The 7,758-nt window shown below is 39.4% G+C and overlaps 1 pseudogene; it reads right to left on the bottom strand.

Moving 5' to 3' along the window:
* Positions 1 to 992: 992 nt before the first annotated feature.
* LOC138364591 (uncharacterized) overlaps positions 993 to 7,758 on the bottom strand; it is a 68,991-nt pseudogene continuing 62,225 nt past the window's right edge.

The following is a 7,758-nucleotide window of genomic DNA, read 5'->3' as shown; positions in this document are numbered from 1 at the left end:
TAAAAAATACAATAAGTATTAATTATTCGGAGTAAAATTACAATATTCGATATATATTTTAAGTTTAAAATTTCAGCCCAAATCTTAGCTTGGTGTATTACAAACAAAGATTATCGTAAAGAAAAATAATAATTGTGGAAAAAATGTTAAAAAAACAGCTATTTGGAAAACATTACATAAGCTCGATTCAGAACTTAAATTAATAACACAGAAATAGAAATCACCTCTTAGGGTACTAATCACTATACAAGAAACTCAAGGTGATTTGCCATCAGAAATCACAAGTAAATGAGTTCATTATTTATGAAACAATATATCAATCTCTAAAACACTGTGGGTTTTGGCTCAGAAAATGTAATGCGTCACGTGGCGATTGACGTATTGACGTCTGTGAGAGCCGTGATATTGACGTCGTATCTTGACGTCGAGATATGACTTCAAATATACTGCAAAAAAATGGCTTCAGATCGTTATCTGCTGAGCTGTGTGCACCATAGGCGATGAGAATTGTATTTTATTTCTGAAATATTCAACGAATTGGAACTTCTGGGTCGGAAATTCTTTACGGTATGTCCTTTGAAAAATAAAAATGGTACTGACTGCATCGTTGACATTTTTTCCACAATAAGAATTTTTCCCGGGTCAATTATTTGCGATATTCAACACCTATAGAACTCAGGAAAAAAATTATATTTTGTCTGCAATTTATGCTATATAATATAATCTTATCCAACAAAATTTTTGAGCATTTAACACTGGCCACATTATCCTCAACGCAGCCGTTTAAATGGAAATTAAAAGTTTTAGAAAATAGTAGAATTAAAGACCTTTTAATCCAAATTCAAGATTAAGTTTCCTAAAGGCATATATGTGATGAAATGAATATAAAAACTCAGATTTACATTAACCTGAAGTTTTGCGTGAAGAACATTGCATTTTTGAGGCTGCATATACATAATATTGCAATACAAAAAAGGTTTATAATGCACATGTCAGATTATGCATTTATTCAATGGAAGCTTCCAGCTTGAGACTCTAAGCATATTATACAAAATTATAAAACTCAGGGTTAATACACAATGTGTGAGTGTTTGTATGTGTTAGTGTGAACCAATTATATCGCTTACTCTGAATGCAATGTGGAGAATTGAAGCAGACAGAGTGAGCAAGGCAAGATGACCCTGCCTATCAATGCCTTCAGAACCTGTTGCTCTCCGCCGCCAGGGAACCGATCCCGGTTGTCTCCTGGAGGAGGGCGATCGGCACCGGCTCTCACAAGGATAGCGGTGAGGTAGAGACACATCACAGACCCTTGCTATGAGTCCAGACGCCGAGTTCCTCCTGCTTCTAGTCCTTCTCCTGGGGCGATGTACCTCGCCTACGTCGCTTGGAATGAAGATAGGCGCGCCTTCACATGCCTGGGCTGTGAGGGGGTTGGCGTGGACCATCACTATACAGAGTACCAACGCCAGGAGTACTCCCCATGCAGGGGGAGGCTCTGTTGTCGTCGCTCCTCCCGTGTGCATTGCAGCCGGGTGCTCGTCTGCTGAAATATAAATGAATAAATAACAATAATAATAATAATGAGAAAATGAGGTTGTGAGGAGGCTCGAACCTTTCACCTCAGCATTGCCAAGTGCATTCATAGATTCGCTATATATATCACGTTAGTGTGATTTCTGTGTGGGATTAATAATAATAATAATAAGCACAATTTGCACTCAAAACAATGCTAAGAACGGAATACATATGTATAGTTCTGGTGTATACGTTGTGAATGTATATGTATATTCTCACAAAACATGTCGAAAACAAACAAAAGAGAAAATTCATTGTCACATCCTGATGTTCTCAGAGACTGTGTCAGCAGATTTGTGTTGTCTATAGAAATAGTTCTTACTCCTGGGAGATGAAACTGGAGAAGTGAGATTGAATGAACTAAAGAAGAAATGGACAAGAAATGGACAAGGGAAGAAATGGCCCGTGTGGATTTGTTCAAGAAATGGACAAATACCATGCCAGCAGTACACACAGCCCCGCTCCTGTATCAAGTAAGTCCAATAGAAGTAGTATCCATTGATTGTTTCAAGCGTAGGTTAGACACATATATGAATGAGATTGGGTGGATATGAAATATGAGCTACCTTGTATGGGCCAATAGGCCTTCTGCAGTTACCTTCATTCTTATGTTCACTCCGGGCTCGCCATAGCCCGTGCTACTTGGAACTTGTTGCAGGCGAGAAGTCACAATTACGTGGCTGAAATATGTTGACCAAACCATACACTAGAAAGTGAAGGGACGACGATGTTTCGGTCCGTCCTGGACTCAATCGACTTGAGAATGGTCCAGGACGGACCGAAACGTCGTCGTCCCTTCACTTTCTATTGTGTGGTTTGGTCAACATATTGGAATTTGTTACAAGTAGCTGAATATAAAACCACAACTATATTAATCATGCCACGTACCATTGAGAACGTGGAGGAGCGTGGTGGCAGGGTGAAGATTGGAGGGAAGGCAGGTATAGTTGCCGGCGTCTGAGGGCCTGGCGGTGGAGATCACCAGAGTAGATGTGACACTCATCTCACTGCCCTGCCCGCCCCGCCTCGACACCGTGAACTTCACTCTGGGGTTGTTGTACTCCAGCAGCCGCTCCCCAGAGTGGTACCAGAAGATGTAGTCGGGAAGCTGAACTGTTGAGCTCACTTTGCACTCGAGCCGAGCGGTGGATCCACTCCTCACGTACTTGTCCGCCGCGCCACTCACTTCCACTTGCGGCACTGCGGAAGGGAGGACAGGAACGTTAGTTGTGGACGCGGAAATGTGGAGAACGGAAGGTTAGGATGAGGCTATCACTTCCTGCAGGTTGGTGTTCAATCCCCCCGACCGTCCACAAGTGGCTGGGCACCATTCTTGTTTCCCTCCGTCCCATCCCAAATCCTTATCCTGATCCCGTCCCAAGTGATAAATAGTTGTAATGACTTGGCGTTTTCCCCCCTGATAGTTCCCTCCCTCCCTGCGGCACTGTGGATGATTCGAGGATCACCTGCGGCACTGAGAATGATTGGAGGATTACCTGCGGCACTGAGGTTCTACCTGTGTGAATAGACTTAGAGGATCCGTTGACGCCCAGAGTTAATACCAGCTTGAGTGTTGGGTAGTTAGACTACTTGACCTTACACTCGAGGGCTTCCGGTTTATGACAAACTTGAACTGGCTTCACTTCACAACAAGCCGCCAGACTTCCTGCTGGTTCAGTGGAGATCCCCCCAAGGTGGTGTAACTTAAGTCGTGGTGGTACAGGAGTAAGGAGTGTATCTTGATCGCTCTATAGGTATCGATTGATTGAGTCACCTCATAGCTTCAATTGATTTTATTATTATTATTTTTATTATTATTGTTGTTGTTGTTGTTGTTGTTTTTGTTGCAATTTAAGGCATTTTCTTTACGTATAAATGTTTCGCTTTTATTTCTTTTACATCAAAAGAATAGACATAGATGTGCATATACGCTGGCTCCCTATAGTTCAGGCTTGTATTTTATATATATATAAAAAGTTTACACAGATCTTTTTTACACAGTGTAAATATATATATAAAGATCTTTATACACATATATATACACAAAATATACAGTAAATACAATATATAGACTGAGATTTTTATATATACATCCAGAAAAAACACATGTGAAAAATAGAGAAAGCTTAACGCGTTTTCGGCTAATTCGCCTTCATCAGAGCAAAGTAGAATGAAAGTAGCATTCATTCTACTTTGCTCTGATGAAGGCGAATTAGCCGAAAACACGTTAAGCGTTCTTTATTTTTCACATGTGGTTTTTCTGCATACTTGGATCAGTGATTTTGTGATTATTGTTGTTGTATATATATATATATATATATATATATATATATATATATATATATATATATATATATATTATAATATATATATATATATATATATATATATATATATATGTATATATATATATATATATATATATATATATATATATATATATATATATATATATATATATATATATATATTATATATATATATATATATATATATATATATATATATTAGTATATTTTGGTAGCAGTCTTTCCTGTAGACATAAATTATTAAATATGACCGAAAAAGTAAGATTAATAAATCTAACACGAATTTTCTCAATCTTTCGTACATTTCTTTTCACTGTTGGTGGTAATTCAATAATCAATTCTCCAAAATTCATTTTTTTTCTAGTCTGACGCGACACTTGAGCGCGTTTCGTAAAACTTATTACATTTTCAAAGACTTTAGTTAACACATACACAACTGAATAGAACTTACACATCTCCGATTTGTTTATATCTACATTTGAATGAGGTGGATGGGGTGAGGTGGTATTTAATAAGGTATTAATTTCATCAACACAAGACAGAACACGAAACAATGGGTATTTGAATAGAAGTGATTGTAGAAAGCCAATTGGTCCATATTTCTTGATGCTTCTATATTGGAGTGGAGTCTTGAGGTGGGTAGAATATAGTTGTGCATTAATTGGCTGTTGATTGCTGGTGTTGACTTCTTGATGTGTAGTGCCTCGTAACGTCAAGCTGCCTGCTATCGCTGTATCTATCGATGATTTCTGTGTTGTTTACTAGGATTTCTCTGGTGATGGTTTGGTTGTGGGAAGAGATTATATGTTCCTTAATGGAGCCCTATTGCTTATGCATCGTTAAACGCCTAGAGAGAGATGTAGTTGTCTTGCCTATATACTGGGTTTTTTGGAGCTTACAGAGCCCCATCCACCTCACTCAAATGTAGATATAAACAAATCGGAGATGTGTAAGTTCTATTCAGTTGTGTATGTGTTAACTAAAGTCTTTGAAAATGTAATAAGTTTTACGAAACGCTCTCAAGTGTCGCGTCAGACTAGAAATAAAAATGAATTTTGGAGAATTGATTTTTGAATTACCACCAACAGTGAAAAGAAATGTACGAAAGATTGAGAAAATTCGTGTTAGAATTATTAATCTTACTTTTTCGGTCATATTTAATAATATATATATATACATATATATATATATAATATATATATATATATATATATATATATATATATATATATATATATATATATATATATATATATATATATATATATATATATATGTCGTACCTAGTAGCCAGAACGCACTTCTCAGCCTACTATGCAAGGCCCGATTTGCCTAATAAGCCAAGTTTTCCTGAAATAATATTTTTTCTCTAATTTTTTTATTATGAAATGATAAAGCTACCCATTTCATTACGTATGAGGTCAACTTTTTTTATTGGAGTTAAAATTAACGTAGATATATGACCGAACCTAACCAACCCTACCTAACCTAACCTAATTTATCTCTATAGGTTAGGTTAGGTGGCCAAAAAAGTTAGGTTAGGTTAGGTAGGTTAAGTAGTCGAAAAACAATTAATTCATGAAATATTGGCTTATTAGGCAAATCGGGCCTTGCATAGTAGGCTGAGAAGTGCGATCTGGCTACTAGGTACGACATATATATATATATATATATATATATATATATATATATATATAATATATATATATATATATATATATATATATATATATATATATATATATATATATATATATATATATATATATATATATATATATATATATATATATATCACTGCTAACACTTAGCTGCTAGGGGCTCAAAAGGTCCAAATACTCAGCCCCTCCGACTCCCGGGATTCACCGAAGTCTCCTTGGCCACCACAAAAGGGGTGCCACTGATTCACCCTGGAAGGCCTTCAGTCAGACACGGGGAAACTGCTGTTAACAGTTCCGGCCTAGACCCGTGGGGGAGTGAAGGAAGACTCAGGCTTACCTTATAACCATAACCTCCCTGAGTCTTGCCTGCCAGACAAAAAAGGTTGCAGGAACTCCTTTCCCACCTGTCTTCTCTATCTTCTTCTTAGCAAGGTCGCCAGCTGGGTTATTTTATCTGCACCCCAGCAATGCAGTTCAGTGGGTGTATTATATATTGTTTGTAGCCAGAAGATTGCTACTCCCATAGATCTGCTACTAGACTGTTGGCCCAGGTTACTCTCCCAGGAAGGTCTGTGTGGCTTTACCTCTCTCTAGCCACTACGTTAATAGTTGCCACCATTCAGGCACTGATACTGATCGGATGGCTAAGGGTACACTTTTATGTAAGTCTGTGCTGTCTCTACCACTCTCCAGACAATAGGAACTGCTATAGAGAACGTAGTGTTCCCTAGGTGGTACTATGATAACCTTCGTGTATGCTCATAGAGAAAATATCATAATGGAGGCACACTTAAACACAGTGATAAAATGTGTGAATTTACTGATGCAAATTACATGAACACACACACAATCACAAGTAATACATGAATATGGAAATATAGATAATAAGTCTGGAGATCGTCAGCCTCTTCTTCCACGACCTCCAACACTCCTTCAACTGGGCAGAAAGACAGGAGTCCCACACTCTCACAGGAGGGCCTTTTCACCACGTCGGCGCCTCTTCTTCACTGTCCTGCCATCCATACACACTGTCCCCTCTGACAGTCCTGGACACAAGCTGCCTTGCAGCCTATTCTACTACTAAAGTATTAAAGTCGCTTCCAAGGTCGGGTCACTTCTCACGTTGGCGCCGCCCGGGGCACTCGGTGACGTCATGGCGGGCCCTGATTTGTCGCCCGCGACCTAAGTCGGCCAATCCGCGATCGGCTAGAGTCCCTTCCAAAAGGTCATATCTGCATTAGGGGATACTCTTTCATTTTATAACAGGGCGCCAATTTCCCTTTATTTACAACTTATAATGTAACTTCCTTCCCTTTACTGGCAGTCGGTCTGGTCGCCACATATATCATTAGACTCCCTGAACCTCAGAGAATCAGTAGGGAGAGCTGATATGACTCTTAAAGCAGGCAAACGAAAGAGATAGGAGAGGGCACCGTAACATACCCCTCCCCTTAAAATAAGAGTCATATCGGTTAGTAAATCCGGGAGAGGGCATCTGCCACCACATTCTCCCTTCCTTTAATGTGCCTGATTTCTAGCCAGTACTCTTGGAACAGTAGGGCCCATCTTGTCAGCCTTTGGTTCGTGTTCTTCAAGCCTGTGCACGAACGTCAAGGGGTTATGATCGGTGAACACTTGCACTGGTCTAGTACCTCCACCCACATAGATGTCAAAATGCTTCAGTGCCAGGATCAGGGCCAAGGCTTCCTTTTCCACTGTACTATAAGCCCTCTGGTACTTTTCGAATTTCTTCGAGTAGAATGCCACTGGACGGTGGACTCCGTCCTTCTCTTGAGCTAACATGGCTCCAATCCCCACGTCGCTAGCGTCGACGTATAAGATAAAGTCTGACTCAAAGTCAGGCGAAATCAGCACTGGCGCTTCAGTCAACAACTTCTTAGTCTTCTCAAAGGACTCCTGGCATGCTTCCCTCCACTTCCATCTAACGTTCTTAGATAGCAATTCAGTCAGAGGGTGTGCCACTGTCGAGAAGTTATTGCAAAATCCTCTATAGTATCCAACCATCCCTAAATATCGTAACAATTCCTTTCTCGTCCTGGGATTCGGACATTCTTTGATTGCCATCACTTTCTGGTCTACTGGAGTCACTTCCCCTTGACCCACGACGAAACCTAAGTATTCTAATCGGACCTTTCCGAATTCGCTCTTGGCCAGATTAACAGTCAGGTTCGCTTCTTCCAACCGTTGGA

This window comes from Procambarus clarkii, chromosome 14 (assembly GCF_040958095.1).
Source record: "Procambarus clarkii isolate CNS0578487 chromosome 14, FALCON_Pclarkii_2.0, whole genome shotgun sequence".
In the NCBI taxonomy this organism is placed as follows: Eukaryota; Metazoa; Arthropoda; class Malacostraca; order Decapoda; family Cambaridae; genus Procambarus; species Procambarus clarkii.
Note: the sequence above shows the minus strand (reverse complement) of the source record. Positions and strands in the feature narration are given on the sequence as shown.